Genomic DNA, 17539 nt, shown 5'->3' with positions numbered 1-17539 from the left:
AAGATGAAGACTAGGCGCCCCTACACAAGCTATCTCATAACTATACACAAACTATCTCACAACCTGAAGAATGTGGCCAGCCGTTTTGGAGTTAGTGTTTTTTTTTTTTTTTCGGCGCCTAATAGGTTAAGTAGGGTCTGTGGAATCGCTGAGTGAAAACAAAAGAAAAGCGCTTGTCAGCAGTCGCCAAAAAAGACTGCGGGGTCAGACACGTGACTCCCTTTGTGCAGTGTAAAAAAAGGTGTCGTGTACCTCTTGCCGTTTTCATCTGGTCGAGTATATATACATAGGCCAAACGAGTAGATGTATCGACATCAGGCTATTGGAACATAAGCGTTCGTTACAAGGGAATCCATACTCACATGTGTATGAACATGTTGCGCTGTGCCGTTGCGCACCTATGTTTCATGAAGCAGAGGTGCTGTCAACACATCGCGACCAAATCACAACAGAGATAATTGAGGCTTACAATATCAGGAAAGGGGGTGAGCAATGCATTAGCGTACCTTCCTTTGCTCTACATCACACCTAGTTCATTTTCCTAGATAGTACAGTATCTTAATATTCCTTGTCTTGGAGAGTACATGTGGTCTGTTTCCGGTTTTTTTCCCTTTCAAGATGCAATGCTGGCTGGCTTTTTCTTTTGCGGTTTTGGTTGGCTCACATGAGGTCACATGGGTTGCGAGGCCGTGTAGTCTTATCTTTCTGTTCTTTTCTTTCATATGCTTTTAATAAACATTCAGTTGCGAGTCAGCGCTGTGGTTTGTGCTTCTACAGTTGAAACCCGCAAAAACGAATCGGCGGGGAAAGCACAAAATTTCGCTTTTGCGGGAATTTCGTTGGCGCGAGAATGCGGCAGAAAAGACATGGAATTTACAAAAAACATTTTATTTCCAAAAGTCACAGAGTTCGCTTGGCGGGCCTTACCATGCAGCAATTTCATGCCTCTCGATCGGGAATCTCGTTTGCCACGGCTACACCGTGGCCACGGCACAAAGTTCGCCTCATGCACTGGTCAGTGACGGCGGCACTCCGCTGTCACCAGTACCGTCATCAAGTGCGCCTACAGGCGAACCTTCTTCCGGCTTCCGCTGGATCAGCGCGGATCAGCGCAGAATCGTGGACAGCGAGCTGCACGCAACGCCGAATTCTTCGGTGATGTCCATTTTTTTCCCCTGCCCTTTTCCATCTCACTGATGATTGCAGCCTTATCTTACAGCGTGATGAACTTCCGCTTTTTTGTTGGAGGCGGCATCTTCGCAGGCAGCGAAATCGGACAAAGCAATCGCAACACACAGTTCACGTTGCACCAAGCGACCAATCAAACGCTCCACAAATGGCTCCACACACGCGACCATGTGCGCGCAAAGTCGACAAAGCCAAGTAGAGAGCCAAGCCAACGAACGAAACTCCATGAGGAATAGGGATTTGCCTACGTATTCGCGATAACGAGCAGGTGTTTTGGCAAACCATCATCGTCATCATTGTCGCCAGCTTTATGTTTTTTTGTAAACAATGATGGCGGCTGCTTCTCAAAAGCGCTGTAGCGATAGTTTTGCACAACCTAATTGTAGTATGAATGCATTTCAGCTGTTTTCGAATGTAGTCAAATGTTGCGAGAGTAGATTATTCGCGCTCTCGTGTTTCAAAAATTTCGTTAATGAGGGACTGCGGCATGAATACATTTCGTAGTCGCGAGTTACGAAATGCATTGACTCCTATGGGCGTTCGCCGGTGCTCCGAAAATATTTCGTTGCAGTGAGAATTTCGTTCCCTCGGGTTTTGTTATCGCGGGTTTCGACTGTATTCACTTCGTCCGCGTCGTCGTTGCGCTGTTTTAAAAAATGTTCAAGACGAAAAAAGCTGCAGGACAAGCGCATAATAACAACAGAACTTTCATTGACAAAAACGAATATGTATTATAGAAAGCAAAAAACACTTGTTCACCACGAACAGAACCAAGAACCTCAGATGTGCGCATCCAGGTACCTTATCTCAGCCTTGTTTAATACTAGAGAAGGCTTTGCCACAGAGTCATCACCACTTTCCAAATTTAGGAAACGAGCTGTCGTTTTCTCCAATAAAAGTTAATTTGTTAGTATGCACTTGTCCTGTAGCTTTCTTCGTCTTGACCCACGTTTTTTTCGTGCTCCTTTTAATCATCAGGCATTTCTCGCATGGATTTGTCGAATGGGTTTCTGTCGATGAAGACGAAGGACATTACGCGACGCGAGTCATACGCATATGTTCTGCAAGACCATATATGTCATAAGGTTGATTCAACCTGTGTGCCGAGTGCAATCACGGTACCATGTGCACGTTATCCTGTTGAGATTTAAACTAAACTATGCTCATTTCAAACAAAGGGTACTTGATAACTGATATCAGTTCATTGAAGGTATTGTACTGCGCGTTGGTGTGCTGCATATTTCGACGTTTGAATGTAGAATGCCACTCATCTGTGCAATCTGCTGAAACCTATTTGCGCATTTCTCCTCGCAATGATGCAGCCAGGTACATAGCTCAGAACTAGTAATAATCGTGGTATACACATTGCAGCCATTCCGGCATTTCCTCCGTGACATCATGAACTGCAACGACCTGGTCCTGATTGCCATCCACGCGATGATGATAATGTCTACTGTCAACCTCTTGTATCGCACCTGGATGGCCAGCGTCGCTGTTCTGCGCACGGGATGCTGGATCGCCGACGTGCTGATCATCACCGGGCTCATCACATTCACTGCCTTATGTACCATGGTGGAGTACGTGCAAGGGAAGTACGTATGATTGCCACCGTCAGCAAATTTTGGCTTTAAGTTAAACAGATCTCCCAGAGATGACGAGGAGTACTCTTTTCAGTTTCAGGCGAGCTTTTATTCTAACGCTTCATGATCATAACCAACCGGGAGAATTTTTTCGCTGTCCCAGACTTTTATAGTTTTTTTCGAATCCCGTTATATTTACGCAATTTAATATCTATCTGGCTGTTGTATCAGTTTAAAGGGCTACAGGACTCACTTCTACCTATTACGTTATGACTTATTGCTCGCCTTTTAACCATACGGCTCATATTGTGCCTGAGGTATCATACATAGCAGGATGAAGCCCCCTATTACGTTTTTTCAGGACTGCCTTCCACGGGCTGTTAGTAAGCTTCAGGTTTTATTTTTAAGTCAAAGATTCAGTATCGTGCCTCACTGAAAGTAAATTAATGCTTTTCTAATAGGTTTTTGCTGCACTGTTGCTTGGGCTAATTGGGAGGTGTCATGGTATGCCTTATGGCGTTACAAATTTTAACGTAATCGCTGGACTTTTCTCCCGCCGGGCCAGTAACATGTCTCTAGTGAAGCAGCCCCCGCTGTTTTGGTTCTCTACCTCTTACAGATCTTGTCACGGTGACACCTCGATGTTTTAAAGATAAGCATAAGCACGTCTCCTGTTCTATGGAGGCGGTGGGAACCAGTATGTTTATCCCTCATAGGCAGTGTGACAATAACAATGTGGTTTCTCAAGTAGAGATGGTGCAAGTTCTTGCAGATGTTCACCGGAACGACCTAAGGTGTAGCAGTCCTGCTGACCTCTATCTGGATCAGGAAATGCCGAATTCAGCATTAAAGGGATACTGAACGTAAACGGCAAAAAGTGACGAAAACATAAAAAAAATGTACTCGAAAGATGCGACTATACCGGTATACAGAGTATATTTCAAATATTTCGAATAGTTGGCTCTATTTTGGGAGGATTGCAGCGCGCGGCGGCTGCACGCCAGCGGGAGCCATGACGTCAAAGCCCCGCGCCGGATGCAGGGTGCGCATTTTCTTGTACCGCTACTTCCCTTTCTCCACTTCTCGTTTAAATCCCACTCTCCACCTTTCGCAAATATGCTGAGACGCGCCTCACCCTTTAGGGGCTTTAGCCCACGTGGGAGCATTTTTAGCTGCCGGTGCCGTTCGTAATGGTTTCACGAACCGTAGCGGCAGCTGACCGCGTTGAGAGACGCGGGCGACGGATGGCACGCCCGTTTCTGGTGACATTAAACTTCACTTCCTCTACTTCACGGCGTGGCCGCTAGACGCGGCAGTTTGTGACAAACGCACTAAATTCATTATTTTCGCTAGTTTCTTTCTTAAAATAAGATTGCGTCTACCGATTTAGCACCAAATCTTTCAGTCTCGCTAAAAATCTCGGTGGTGAAAATTTTGTTCAGCGTCCTTTTACAAATCATTACGGTGAAGTAGGGAATAATTGCATTGCATATCTGCAGGATCGAACGGCATCAATTAAAATGTGTTACACCCTGCAAAACAGCGCCCCCAACTCCCTCAAACGAGCTTCACAGCGATGTTGTATACGGGTGCGCGCTGTTATTACAAAAGGAAAGAATTAAAGAAACACCCTGTGTCTTTGGTTTCAATACACACGCAGAGACCTCGTTTGATTCGCTGAATAAGGGCCCTGCTACTATTTGCATGTAACCACTTGGAACTGGTCATTGAAACTATCGCAGACGTAAGCACAATGATATCAAAAGACTTCATTATCATCCTATGTTATCCACTCCAAGGCAACGATTTTTCCAGGTAATATTCAGTTAAACATATATGTTCCTCACATAACTAGACGTGCAAGACAAGGAATGAATCGAAGAAAAGTTTATCAACTTAGATAGCATGTGTGACGAACATCAGTCATATCATATATAATGAGATGAATAACACGGTGTTTTTAATTATAGAAATACCATGATGCAGCGAAGCTGCGTAAATGAGTGAAGGTCAAGTACAACATAAAATGGTACACTAATAAGAATTTTGTGGTTTCACTTGCCATAACCACTATATGATTATAGTACACGTAAGCTTGGGACTACAACGGTAGTTCGTGGCCTACTGTTCTCGAGACCTGACACTGCGGGTGACTTGCAGTGTAGGCGTGAAATATCCGAGCCCATTTAGGGCTGCACAGCCTTTACTGATGTCTTCAACTTTGCTGTCCAGGCACCATGAGGCAAACAGAAAGTTATGACACGCGTCAATTCTGAAAGGGCGATGGGGTACAAAGGCAACGTGAGAGATATTATGACGACAGGCATTTAGGCAGGAGTCGCCACGTCCCTCTCCGTCCGATTTGCAGAGATTGTCGCGCCGTTGCTGAGATTTAACGTTCAAGATTATAGCGTTCGTCTCGAACACTGGGTATCTAAAATAAGGCGCGGTCTCACAAAGCCAAGCACCACTTACTTATTGGCATGCGGAGTGCGTGTGGCGAATTCAGAAAGCTAATTCACTATAATTATCGTTATACGCGGCACTGGAACACACGGATACCAACTGCAGGACAATGCCCCAACTGCGTCCCGGTGATGTTTTCATACCTGCCTTGGTCAAACGGCTCTATTTTATATGCATACCTGACATTTTCAAGTATTTTTACACTGCCTAAGCCTGTGACATCCATGACTCTACCATTTTCGTCACTATCATGTCCACTTTATCCCTCTAATTAGATCACGTATCGGCTGTACAGCTTGAATCAACACCGAATCCTGTGTGTTTTTTTTTTTTGTTTCCGTCAACTAGAATCTATAGTCTCTCTCATACTGATATATCTTTATCTGTGAGCAAAGTTCTATCCGGTGCCATTTTGTAACTCTTTGTAATAAGGCAGACGACGACAGCCAAAAAGAAAAAAAGAATGCATACTTTGTCCAGGATGGCGGAAAAAGGTTCAGTACAATCGGCAAGGTACGGAATTATTAGTTCGTATAAAAGGATGTTTTTTTTATAGTCTATCATCTTTGGTACCTGTGTATTAGATAAAGACTTTTTATAGTGTTTTAAAGAACGATAACTGCGTCGTTAGATAAGCATGTTCAATTAACAGTGTCTGTAGTTTAGAAATTACCCGGTCTAATTGTAAAGGCTGTTGCATACATGTCGCCTTAGCAGCACGTCTAATGACACAATATCACGCGCACTGTCTGCAGATGTATGGTCAGTCTCACTTTCGTGCAGGATGTTCTACGAGCGGTATGAGATCTGGATGAGGAAGTCAATCACCGTGGAACTGGTTCTCCCTCATCCCGAAGCCTAGAAGGGCCTCCTGGGTCAAGTTGGGCGAGTCGCTGTGGCCACTGAAGACACCTCGAATAAGGACCCATCTAGAATCCCTTCTTTCCGTTCCCTGTCAGGAACAAATCATCGTTAACATTTTTTCATCCTGATTCTGGACGCTATCGAAGAGAACATCATGCAAAAACACCAGGCCATGGTGTAATAAAAGCTGACGTGTTTCAACGGGCATCACTGAACTGTTTGCCACCGTGCAGTTACAGCCGTCAAACCAGCGTGCAAGTTTTGCACTTGTGTACTTCTGTCGACTGATGGCGCACGAGTTCGGAGGGCCACACAAGTGCCATATAACATAGGGGCAGCTGCAGGAACTAGCTGAAAGTAGTGCGTGCATTCAGTTCCAACCCCTGAATAAATGCTTCTTCGCAGGCGTATATAAAAGGGGGCGGGGGGCTGCTGTCAGTAGTTGGTGAGGGGAAAGCCTCTCCCACCTGCGAGCTACTGTCCGCAGCACCTCGGCAAACCAACAACTGGGAAAACTTTTACAGCGAAAGCTGTTATGAGATCACAAGGGCCGTTTTCGGCGCCGTAGCTGTCCGCCGCCGCCCCCGGTGTTCGTAACCGCTATCGCTCGAAATAAGTAAGAAAAAAATTTGCAGGATGGAACGAGTTTCGAACCTGGGCCCTTTGCGTGGAAGCCCGGTGTTCTACCTTGGAGCCATGCCGGTGCTTGAAACTGCGTTGCAAAAAGACCGTATGCAGTTCATGTCGGGAAGGAACCACATTAACACATGTAATGTAGCGTGGTAGAAAGTAAAATAACAACCAAGTGTCACACAACTCGAATTATGTAACCAGGCGTCACACAATGCGAATTGCACAACGAGTGGGTTGTTGAATGCTTCCAACCCATTACAAAGGGCTCTCCCAGCTCTCCCATAATTCATCGTCATCAGCCGCAGCATCAACAAAGTGCACATAATGTCTTAAAGGTTTTTAGCGGGTACGACGATTCTCTGCAGAATGACGAAAAATGTAATAGTGGCTGCTTCCCTACTTCAAAAAATTATGATCATTTATAGCGTAGTGGGTTCCTCGCAAGTGCACTTTTATAGGTTGCCAAGGAAGCCCATAAGGCTCCCATGATGCATTTCCTCAGGGTCTCAATAATGTTCTTTCCCTGTCTCTCTCTTTCTCACGTTGACCTATGATATAGCGTGGTTGGAGAGTAAAATAACGAGCGGGCGTCACACGATGCGAATTGTGGGTCGTTTAAAGCTTCCAACCCATTACAAATGGCTCAGCCATTATTCATCATCGTCATCAACCGTCGCATCAACAAACTGCACGTAATGCCTTACATGTGGTAGCTCGTTTCTCCGCAGAATGACGAATAATGTCGTGGTGGGTGCTTCCCAACTTCGCAAAAATTATGACTTGTGGCGTAGTGGGTACGTTGCTAGTTTACTTGTATTAGTAGCCACAAGAGAGTTTATAACGGGCTCTAGAAATGCCGCTCTTCTAGCTTTCGCTGTCACTGTGCTGCGCTTTCCGCTCAGGCCTGGCGTTTTTTTAACACCGCAGTCACATGATTCCATGATAAATTTTTATGCCGCATCCCCTGCTTTTGCAGCGAAAAGTGCGTCTACTCCGTGTCGCACCACACCGCCAGACATGTCCTGTACGATGCGAGCCGCTTATGGGACGTTTTCGTGCCTTGTGCTCTAGCGTTGCTATGGGTTCTGCCCCTGGAAAGGAAGGAGCTCGATAACGTTGAACTATTCTGTCGTATTTTAATGTGAGAGCCTTAGATGCCTCATCAAATGCGAAATTTGGACGTCGGTGTCCGGCGTCGGCGGCGTCTGGCGTCCTGCGGCGTCGGAGACGAGTGATGCGGAAATTCATCGCGGGATGACGTCACGATGGCGTCACAGATCGAAAAAATTTGTTTCGTCATTATGACGTCATCATGACGCCACGTGACGTACCGTCACACGATGACGTCATCACATGACAACGTAGCTTGGTCAAAGGTAGTCCGATCACGGAGTCAATGCAGAAATAGGTGACGTGCCTACGACCTTGGAGGCAGCGTAAATATCACGTTACATGCAGAAAACTTTCGAAGGGCGGTAGGCCATGATCAATACATCGGCTGAGAAGAAAAAGATGCTAAGTGAATGTATAACATCCGTAGCCTATAACGTCCCTTCACTAAATGCTCCATCTTGACTGGAGAAAGCCGATGGGTGCTCCCTCTCGAGGCAGAACAAGTAACTGCATATCAGCGATAACCTGCAGTGATTCTTGGGAAGCGCGGCGTCATTTTCAGTCGAGCATCGGCGCTACGCTCAACTCGGTGAAGTGAAGGACGAAATTCGAGTCGAGGCTTGTTTGAGAGTAAGGATATAAGGGACCCCATGAGTTTTTTTTTTTTTTAATCCGTTCTGCCTGACGTCAAATTTGCATCAGCAGCGACGCAAGCATGGGTGGCCACAACAAACATTTTTATGAAAGAGCCTGTTTATGAAAGTCTCTACTTACAGATAATAAGATTATATTTTTTTTGGAAACGAATGCAATTACCTGCACTATCCTCCTGGCAGCTGTGCTTCCATGATTGCGCAAAAGTGTTGAGGGTTTTTGTTAGAAATCGCTCGCAGTGCAAGATCGGAAGACCGGGGGATGATGGTTCCGCCTGCGTGTCCAAATACTCAGCTTTCTTTTGCTTATGCTGCGGCTTGTAACGATGGCGACAGCTTTCAAGGAGGCTTTAAATGGACAGAGAGCCAGTTTTCAATGTACCTGTTTTTTTCTTTAGTGCAACAGAAAGCTTACCGGTTTAACTGTGTAATCACGGAATGGTAAAGAGAAAAACGCCGTGAAACATTTTTAATCATAAATATGATGATGATATGTGGTGTTTAATGGCGCAAGGGCCAATTGATGGCCAAAGAGCGCCAGTTCATGAGACAAAGGATGTGAGCAATGGTTGCGGTAAGTAGCTGTAAAGGGGCCTTAAAATTCCTCGCGCTAAAGGCGGGTAAAACATATATATATATATATATTAAAATCATGACAGTGACGTGAAATATGAGTAGTGGAATGAATGGTAAGTGGTCGCAAGAATAAGACTATGAAGATATGACATCAGCACGAATGCCTCGTCAATGCCCTTGAGTCCAAGGGCCGCGAGGCAAGTGCTGTCTTTAGCGTATTCACCGCAGCAGCGACCTCTGTTTAGAGGCCGTGCTACGGATCACTTTGATATATGACATGAAAACTCCGTACGTCGTTTAAAAAAGCAGACAGTGACTGATATGTAAAAAGCGGGTCCCTACCGATGAACATTGAAGGATGAAATGGAAATTGCTGCCGGTAGGGTAATAAAAAGTGCTTTTTTCTGATAGCATCGAGTTCCTTGCACTGAATGAGGACGTGAAGGACAGTGAGGGGCTGACCACATCTATCACACAAAGGTGGCTCGCCACCGGACAGAAGGTGTGTGTGTGTACTGTATGTGTGACCGATCCTAAGTCTGCAGAGTGTAACTTCTGTGTGGCGTGATTTTGATACTGGCGGCCAGTTACCGAGATGCGGTTTGACAACGTGTAGCTTATTTCGTGTATGCATATCCCATGTGGTCTGCCAAAAGGCTCTGAGCTTTCTTTTCAGGAAGTGTTTTAGGTCTAGTGGGGGAATAGCTAAGGATGTGTTGTGACTGTTTTCGTGGGCGGATGCTGCAAGCTGGTCCGCCAACACGTTGCCTTGAATCTCGCGGTGCCCTGGCACCCAGCACACTACGACATGTTGTTCGAGTGCGTATATCGTGCTTAAAAGAGAATACAGCGAGACAAAGACGGGGTTTTTGTGTCTTTTAAGAGTTTTTAAGGCTTTTACCACGCTTAGAGAATCTGTGTAAATCACTGCCTTTTGTAGTTTTAATTGTTGAATGCGTTTAACGGCCGCAAGTATCGCGTAAGCTTCTGCCGTGAAGATACTTGATTCAGGGTGTAGAATACCGGAATCCGTAAAGGATGGCCCGACGGCTGCGTAAGACACAGAAGTATTGGACTTTGAGGCGTCTGTAAAGAATTCTGCACAAGTGTATTTGTGTTGTAGTTCAAGGAAGTATGTACGGATATGTGCAATAGGCGCGTGTTTCGTTACTTCCATGAAAGAAAGATCGCAGTCTATAAGCTGCCACCGCCACGGCGGTAGTTGTGCAGCGGGAGCCAATAGACAGTGTTCGGAAAGTGGCACACCCGTTTCCTGAGCTAAGCCCCTCACACGAAGTGAGTAGGGCTGTCGCATCGAAGGACGGTGGTCGAAAAGGGCAGAACTAGATATATCATTAATTGTGGGGTGTGAGGGGTGTTCGTTGTCTGCGTTCACTTTGAGATAGTATAGAAACGACATGTAAGATCGCTGCAGGTGGAGCGACCACACGTTCGATTCGACGTAGAGGCTTTCCACGGGGCTGGTGCGAAAAGCACCCGTAGAAATACGAATGCCCGAGTGGTGGACAGGGTCAAGCATCTTCAACGCGCTTGCTGTCGCAGACTGATATATTATCGCCCCATAATCTAGGCGCGTGCGTATGAGGCTTTTATAAAGATTCATCAGACACTTCTTGTCACAACCCCACGTAGTGCGTGACAGTACCTTTAGAATGTTCATGGTTTTTATGCACTTGTTTTTTATATACTTTATGTGTGATATGAAGCTTAGTTTCGTGTCTAGAATTACGCCGAGGAATTTATGCTCCGTTTTCACAGGTAGCCGCTGACCATGCAGATCAATGTCTGGGTCGGGATGTAGGCCTCTCTTTCTTGAGAATAATACGCAAGTACTTTTTTGCGGGTTCAGGCTGAACCCGTTCTCGTCTGCCCATTTGGTTACCTTGTTTAAACCAAGTTGCACCTGCCGTTCGCACATTGAAAGGTTGCAAGATTTATAACCGATCTGCACGTCGTCAACATATGTGCAATAAAACATATTCCGTGGAATACACAGACGTAGGGAATTCATTTTTATAATAAAAAGTGTGCAACTCAGAACACCACCTTGCGGCACTCCAGTTTCCTGGACAAATATTCGGGACAAGACATTACCCACTCGAACACGGAACGTGCGATTGGACAAATAGCTTTCGATTATGGTCAACATCTTTCCTCGGACACCTAAGTGGGATAGGTCTCTTAATATTCCAAATCGCCATGTGGTGTCGTAGGCCTTTTCCATATCGAGGAACACCGAAAGGAAGAATTGCTTGTGAACAAAAGCGTCGCGAATTTGTGCCTCGATACGGATAAGGTGGTCAGAGGTAGATCTACCCTCTCGAAAACCGCACTGGTATGGGTCAAGTGAGTTGCTGGCTTCGAGGAAATGTAGAAGCCGCCGATTTATCATTTTTTCAAAAACCTTGCACAGACAACTTGTTAGGGCTATTGGCCTGTAACTGGATACTGAGGATGGGTCCTTACCCTGCTTCAGAATCGGAATTATGATGGCTTCTTTCCAGGCCGAGTGGATCTCGCCGGAAAACCAAACAGCATTGTACAGGGAAAGGAGGGTTTTTTTGGGTTTCAGAAGGCAGGTGTTTCAACATTTCATATACAACACGGTCGGAACCTGGGGCGGATTTATTGCATGAGTTCAGCGACGTCTGTAGCTCAGCTAAGCCGAAAGGTTCATTGTATGCTTCCTCGTGTTTTGTGGATTTGCGCTCTAGTTTCTGTTGTTCGATTTTTGCTTTGTGTCGTTGGAAAGCTTCCGTGTAGTGTGACGAGCTGGACACCTGTTCGAAGTGTGCACCTAGGAAGTTCGCCTGGTCTTCCAAGCTGTCACCTTGTGTGTTTACTAGGGGAAGTGAATGCGCTTGTCGGCCTGCTACCCTACTAACCATGTTCCAGACTTTAGCCTCCTGTGTATATGAGTTAATTCCCGATAAAAATTTCTGCCAACTTTGTCTTCTTGCCTGTCGGCGAGTTCTCCTGCCTTGTGACTTTATGCTTTTAAAACTGTCCAGATTCTCGGCTGTCGGCGAGTCCCGAAGCAGCCTCCATGCTTTATTTTGTTTTTTGCGCGCGTTTCGACACTCAGTGTTCCACCACGGCACACGTCGTTTGCCGGGCAGTCCAGCTGTTTGTGGGATACACTTCATTGCGGCATCAATCAAAAAAGCTGTAAAGTAGTCTACAGCTTCATCTATGCTTAAAGCACGCATGTTGGTCCAACTTAAGAGAGCCATTTTACGAAACTGTTCCCAATCGGCTTTGTCAATTTGCCATTTGGGAACCTGTGGAGGACATTCGTTAACTATTGGGGTGCTCAGAACTATAGGAAAATGGTCACTTCCATAGGGATTATTAATGACTTTCCATGTTAGAAGGGGCAGAAGTGATGGAGATGTGATGCTGAGGTCTATGGACGAGTAGGTATTGTTCGCAAGGCTATAGTATGTTGGCTCTTTTTTATTCAAGAGACACGTGCCAGAGGAGAAAAGGAACTGTTCAATTAGACGACCTCGCGCATCGCAGCGGGAGTCACCCCATAGACAGCTATGCGCATTAAAGTCCCCAAGTACAAGGTAAGGTTCAGGGAGCTCATCTATTAAAGACTGAAATTCATGTTTTTGCAGTTGGTAATGTGGAGGTATATATAGAGAGCAAATGGTGACGAGTTTGTTCAGAAGAACCGCTCGAACAGCCACTGCCTCAAGGGAAGTTCGAAGTGGTAAATGTGTGCATGCTACTCCTTGATTGACTATAACCGCTACACCTCCAGATGGCGCGATGGCATCATCCCGGTCCTTCCGGAAAATAATGTAGCTGCGTAGGAAGTTCGTGTGTTTGGATTTTAAGTGTGTTTCTTGTACACACAGCACCTTTGGTGTATGTTTGTGTAAGAGTTCTTGGACATCGTCGAGATTTCTAAGCAGTCCTCTCACGTTCCATTGTATAATTTGTGCTTCCATATTGGATGTCAGGTAGTGCTGTGTGTACGAGAAGGAAGTGGGTGTTGTTTAGGCCGAAATTTGGAGCTCAAGCAGCAGGGCCGTCGTCGCGCCCCATTATCGGCTTTTTGGTTTTCTTAGCGCGCTCCAGGGAGCTACGCCGCTCTTTCGGTACCAGAGGCACCGGAGTTGTGTCCATTGCCTCGTTTGAGGCACTGGACGCCCGCGTATGCGAGCTGCTGGCTTGTTTGTCCGACCTCGCCTGGCGAGGCGTGGTCGTGAGACCCGACGACCCTGGAGTCGCCGGGATCTCTGGCTTGGCAGGTGGGGACTTCGCCTGGTGTGACGAAGTATTGAACGCCACCGAGCCGGAGGGCGATGTGCTCTCCTTGGCCTCTACGGTGCCGGAGCTTGTAGTGGCCGCCGGTGTGGTCAGATTCAGAGTAGGCGGGGCAGCCTTCGCTGCTCCCACCATGGGGGCGGGTGGCGTTTGCCTGGGCACGCTGCGAGTGGTCCGGGCAAACGCGATAGGCCGTTGAGGTGCTGCCCCCCGTCGCACCACTTCGGCAAAAGATGTCCTTGCTGGAAATGATGATGAAACTCGCTGTCGTGCTTCGCGGAACGTTACGTTTTCTTTTACTTTTATCGTGAGTATTTCTTTCTCTTTCTTCCAGGCCGGGCAGGCCCTGGAGTACGCAGGGTGATCACCTTCACAGTTCGCGCAGTGAGTCCCATCAGTCCCAGTCATCAACAGAATGACCCGTCGTTCCGCATTTTGCACAGGTGAGCTGCCCTCGGCAGCTTTGAGACGCGTGACCAAATCTTTGACATTTAAAGCATCGCCGCGGGTTTGGTATGAAAGGTCGTACAGCAAGCTTGACGTAGCCGGTTTCAATGTTTTCGGGTAGTGTGCTGGAGGCAAAAGTAAGTATCAAATGCTTGGTCAGTATTTCGGTGTTGTCGCGCCTTATCTTGATCCTTTGGACATGAGTGACATTTGAATCTTTCCATCCATCGAGTAGTTCTTCCTCGCTGAGGCCAATCAGGTCCTCATCGGACACTACACCTTTGACAGTGTTCATGGTCCTGTGCGCGCTCACAGAGACGGGGATGTTTCCAAACGCGACTAGATGTGACAAATTAAGGTACTGTTCCTTGTCTTTTAATTCGAGGAGTAGGTCCCCGCTTGCCATCCTTGTGGCCTTATATCCCGTTCCTATGGTGTCTTTCAAGCACTTAGCAACAAGAAAAGGTGAAATGGCTCTAGCTTTTTCAGATGATTGTTCACAGTGAACCACGTGGTATTTCGGAAAATTGTCGTTGTTTTTGGGCCAAAAGAATTGAGATGCATCGGTGCGTACCCTTTTTGGGGCACGATCGGTGGAAGAGGGGTTCGAGGGTCCCATGGAAAAAGTCGCTTGTTCGGCAACGGCGCCTACCACCCACCACGGAGCCCAACAGGGGGACGTGGCAGAACATGCGAAAAGTCTGCGCAACGCCAGCAGTACGCCGTCACTATAACCTAATATGGTCTACCCAAGGTTGGGAGCCACACACGGTTAACCCTTGCCGCCAGAAAAAATCGGAAGTAACGAGAAGGGAGAAGTAGACAGGAAAGTTCAAAAGTGAGAGAGAAAGACGAAGATGAGGCGAGAGAGACAGGAAAAGGCGACTGCCGGTTTCCCCTGGGTGGGTCAGCCCAGGGGTGCCGTCTACGTGAAGCCGGGGCCAAAGAGGTGTGTTGCCTCTGCCGGGGGGCCTTAAAGGTCCAATCACCCGGCGTCGGCTCAACCCCCAGGATCCCCTTTTCCCCGGACACGGCAATGCCACGCACGGCTAGGCGTGGGAGGGGGTCGAAACCCCCCCGTTAGCTCGGGTCCGTGGTGTCGCTACACACCAAACGCCTGCTCTCGCAGACGCCCCTGCGGGGTTTTAATCATAAATATAAAATGTGCGGTGCCTACGAAGTCGTGCACGCAAGACATGCTGCAAAGAGGGGTACGTTAGTGCGATAGCGATTATAGACCCGCATAGAAGGTAGGCACTGTCGAAGAAACCTGTTGCAGGGTGGATATTTGTGTTGTGGCGGTTCGTTTTTGATATCTTTGGTGCGCCGCCAATGCGAGCCCGCCATGCGCATGCACCGGGGCCGGACGCGGGTTTTGGTTGCCACGAAGGCAGCCTCTCGTCTCAGCGTCAACGCGTTTTACATCGTAATAAGCCGTTAACTTGCCTAGTATTATAAATATCGTAATTTCAAAGGGATACTAAAGAGAAAAACGATTTTTCGCGCATCAGTAAATTACATTTTCACAATACTGAAAACACCAACGTTTTTGCGAGAAGACGCTTGCTAAACGAAAAAACGCACGAGGAGAAAATACGGATACCGGCGACATATTGAAATTGCCGCCCCAAGCGGCCTGACGTCAAAGATTTTGATTGTGTGTAGTAGGTCATGCGTAGGTCTTAATCGGTAAAAATGAAGTACCTTGTCCTCTGAGGGATCCGTAGACTTAACACACCAAGTTTGAGGAAATATCGTTGAGCCAATGTCGCCAAATTATGAAAAGTACACTATGAAAACCATGACGTCTCGCGCGGAGAATTCGGCGGGAAACTTGAAAAATGAAACTCTGACCTTGATTTTGTCCTCTATGAATAAACATGTGATGGTGAAATTAACGACACTGGATGTCTCAGAGTACAATTTATCAATCTAAACCAACTTATTTCAAGTTAAGTATCCTTTTAAGCTTGATTTTTGGTTTTCCGAAACAGCAGACAACGCACAGTAATCCGATCTACTCATTCGGGCATCATCACCAAGGCTTGTCCGCCAGGTAACATGATGCAGCGGTTGTGACTTTGAAACACGCCACTTAAAAATATAAACCCCACCCGCCACGGTGGTCTAGTGGTTGGAGCAATAAGAGTGCTCTACACTCGCCGTCATGGCTACGAGCAGTCCTGACTAACACTCTCAGGATGCAAAGATATACCCGGTAAATTGGACGGGGGGGGGGGACAACCGCCGCCGTAGCTCGATTGGTAGAGCATCGGACGCGTTATTCGAAGGTTGCAGGTTCGGTCCCCACCTGCGGCAAGTTGTCTTTTCTTCCAGATTCCTTGATTGTCCATTCGTTCTCATTAAAGTTCTCTCTAACAAAGAAAAAAGAGCCCTTAAAAGTCCGCTTTTTTTGTTCATTCATAGCGAGTGCCTCGTTCTGGCAGATTTCATGCCTTCAGGTAGCATGCGAGGGATTATTGGTTAGCTGCCAGCTCGTAAACATGATCGCGTGCTACGTGATGCGAGCAGGCAAAACAAGAGTGTTCCACACTCGCCGTCAAGGCTACGAGCTGCGCTGACTACCACTCCCTTCCAGGCTTAAACGCACACATATACTCTCTAATGTGGATGGGAGGACGACCGCCACCGTAGCTCATTTGGTAGAGTATCGGACGCGTTCCTGGAAGGTTGCAGACTCGGCCCTGCCAGCGGTAAGTTGTTTTTAGATGCGAAGCATCTCTTGCTCGGGGGTATGTCCCGCGGTGTGGTCGTCCGCACTCGCACTACGCATGCACAACTTTCCTCCTTCCCTCTCTCCAACAGCGCGTGTTACTCTCTCCACTGCTCTCCCAGCCCCTGCTTGCGCTTCTGCGTTCTCGCTTCTGCTCTCGCGGCGCATGTGCTACTCTCCTCCTCTAGTCTCCTCTCCTTCAAACGGGTAGAGCGCTGCGAGCATTGTCCAGTGCTTGCTTCGGTTGACTCCTCTGAAATGTGGGCTCGGCATTCCGAAAGTCTCTCCTGCGCAACGGCGCGATGAGCGCCAGCGCATGCGCGTCCCCTCCCCTCTCTCTCCTTTCCTACGATGCCCCCCTCTCGCGCGCCTGTCGACCGCGTTCCCCGCTCGACCTGTGAGAATTGACGGCCAGGCTAGAGGGAAGACACGACACGCGTAGTGTTCCTCTTCGCGTTCCACGACGCGAGGTCGGTAGCATGCCCAACGAACCCCAACGGAAAACGGTCGTGCAAGTGTCCCGGCTTCACATCGCCTCATAATCCCCTTTCGCGGGAGATGGTGTAATTTTTTCGCCCACTTTAATTCATTCACATTTATATGACAATTACTTCAATAACGTCCCCTGTACTTTTCTTGGCTTGCTGTTTTTTCTGATTAAAGTTGCGTGATCCTACAAGTAATATCTTGCAAGAGTCAGGAAGACATGAATATCCTGACTGGATTCGTATCAGCACTGCGTTCCGGAGGTGCTTCACCTGCTTCATTTGTTACAGTTGCTGTGAATATGATGGTTGGCTTGCCTCGGAATAGGCATCAAAGAGATAAGGATACGCTAGATATGAGTGGAAGGGCCCTAGGAGCAAATCATCCCCACTTTGAACCATTGTGTGTAGGAGCCAGCAAACTATTTATTAATAACCAACATTGACGTGTGCGGGTACTTCTAGTTGATATGTTAACGTTGCTGTGGATGCTGATGATCG

The sequence above is a fragment of the Rhipicephalus sanguineus genome, chromosome 9 (genome assembly GCF_013339695.2).
Source record: "Rhipicephalus sanguineus isolate Rsan-2018 chromosome 9, BIME_Rsan_1.4, whole genome shotgun sequence".
Taxonomy (NCBI): Eukaryota; Metazoa; Arthropoda; class Arachnida; order Ixodida; family Ixodidae; genus Rhipicephalus; species Rhipicephalus sanguineus.
This window is presented reverse-complemented; position numbering follows the sequence as displayed.